General features: G+C 46.5%; 1 long non-coding RNA gene across 1 annotated transcript; it reads left to right on the top strand.

The window, feature by feature from the left end:
• Window positions 1-291: 291 nt before the first annotated feature.
• Window positions 292-2076, top strand: LOC308191900. Its single transcript, XR_013948368.1, has 3 exons — window positions 292-334; window positions 416-1343; window positions 1937-2076. It is a non-coding gene; the product is annotated as an uncharacterized lncRNA (long non-coding RNA).
• Window positions 2077-2344: the final 268 nt, after the last annotated feature.

The raw sequence follows: 2344 nt of genomic DNA, 5'->3' as shown, positions 1-2344 counted from the left end.
GCAGAAAGACCCACGCACAGAAAAGATGTGAAAGATGTGATACTTATGAGTTACTCCAGTGCTCTGGGGTAGGAGACTGGGTCTGGAAACTGAACACTGAAAATACTGCCATTGGAGGTTAGCTTGCTTTACTTACTGACAGCTTGGGATCCATCCCTGTGACACGCAGACCTCCGTGTGCTTATATACTGGGCGCTATATGGGGAATCTGAAAGCCAGATCCACCCCGAGGCCTCAGATTTATTGGCTATGGGCATTGATTTTCTTCACCTGTGGTAAATTGGCCTGACAATGCTACGTTGGTGCAACAGTACTTACATCCCTGCTGTTGTCTGTAAGTTGATTGATAAATGTCTCACTGAATTATTTTGCAACATCACTTATTCTACAGGACAAAAACATTCTTTTTCTCTAGGAAGCATTGTCTTTGTTGTTCCTGCCATTTTGTTGCCATAGAACTGTAGCAATCAGAGGAATACACGAGATTGTGGGGAGGAGTTGAGATGTATAACATAAAGCAGAGAGGCGGAGAGAGAGGAGGTTGAGTTGCCTTTCAATGGCGAACCAGGAGAAAGTGGCTGAAGAGGGACACAACATGAACCAATACAGTGAGCAAAACATGAAAAGGATACAGAAGGAAGACTTAAAGAAGATTCAAAAAATCCCTGAAATCCCTACCAGCTTAGTGGATTTTGGATCAATTCCTGCATGAGCAGGAGGAGGCAGGTAGGCTGACCAGAGCACATGGCACCATGCCATAAAAGTGATTACAGAAACAGTAATAGGCAATATAATGGTCTGCATCACATGATGACAGCTGGTTATCAGATTTCAAGCTGGATGAGAAAGGAGTGCTAGCTGAGCACTGGCTCGGACTGGCTCCGTGGGAGCTCCTGGCCTTGTAGGGCCAGGGTGGAAAAGGCCACATCGTCACCCTGCCTCTCAGCAGAGGAGGCCCCGCAGGGTGGGCTGACAAACTTCCCCTCTGCCACCTCTGGCAAGAGGTGGGACAGAGGAAAAACCTGATGGTCTGCCGCTTGCTGGGGAGGACATCCACCCATCCAAGTGAATCTTAATGGGGGATAGCCTCTCAAGGACAAGCAAGAGTTTCCCAAGGTCTGGAAGAGAAGATACATGAACTGCTTTACTTGTTGGCACAAAACTATGAACAGGAATTGCAGAAGATGTGGCAGGAGGAAGCAGTGTGGTGGCAATAGATGTAGCAGTTGGATTTCTGCAAATTCAGTCCACTGCATGGAGAGTAAGCTGTCAGAGTGACTCTGGAAAGCTGTTTAAGCTGTTATTCATTAAGCATCATTATTCATTGTGCATCATTTTACTAGGTAAGTCCATGCTCTCTTTTCCACATTGCAAAGTTCTTTCATGCCAGGATTTAGCTCTTATGGGATCTTAATACCTTGAAAGAGCACTCTGGGACTGCATATAGTGAAGCCATGAATGCTGGGTCAGGACTTAAAGTCTCAGCTTAGTTTAAAGCCAGGTTTTAGGAAGGCCTTAACTGCAACTGACAGCACCTGGCTGGGAAATTACACATGAATATTGCAGGAGGGAACACCAGGGTTTCTTGGGCAGGGGAGAGGTGGAGGGTATCCATACAATGCAACTTTGGGCATCTGACTCAGAAATAAGAAAAGTCTCTTGACAGAGTTTCCAGAGGGCAATCAAGACTACCTCAATGCCTCACCTCACTTAATACTACCATCTGTACTCACACAACATATCCTTAAAGTCATGTCAATACTGTGGGGATTACCAGTGCGATAAAGGAACAAACTCAGTGAAGGAAATCCTGGCATAATTCCCTCTTTGGCACCACTTTTTACGTGGGAGATGGTAGAGCATGTTGAGCTCAGTGTGGTTTGTTACTTAGATAAGGTAAAACCCTTTAACTAAGTGTTGTTTTCTTTGCCATCAGGTATGAAACAGCTCTGCGGTGACCAGCTTTGCGTGGATTTGAGAGAGAGTGTGTGAAACTGGCAGGCTGGATTGGATAGACCCTGCATAGGGTGTTAGAGACTGGGGTGCACATGCAAATGCCCCCATGAGCTTGGGAGTACTGGAGGGATGAGTGAGAGCTGGAGTTGAGGGGCAAGAGGACCACTGTCACACACTGAGGATAAACGTGCCATTCACTCCTTGTTGCAATAAAGTTCTGGCATTCTTCTTTGCCAGGAGCAACATGCTATTCCCAGAGCTGAAGGCAGACTCTGTGGAGGACCATTTCTATGGGATGGACCAGGGAGGGAAACCTCCTTGTATGTGAACTGCCTGGTGCACAAGGGCTGCACAGAGAACATACTGTAGTGTAGCCTTTGATGGAGCT

Source organism: Anser brachyrhynchus (assembly GCF_964034855.1).
Source record: "Anser brachyrhynchus genome assembly, chromosome: 3".
NCBI classification, from domain to species: domain Eukaryota; kingdom Metazoa; phylum Chordata; class Aves; order Anseriformes; family Anatidae; genus Anser; species Anser brachyrhynchus.
This window is presented reverse-complemented; position numbering and strand designations above follow the sequence as displayed.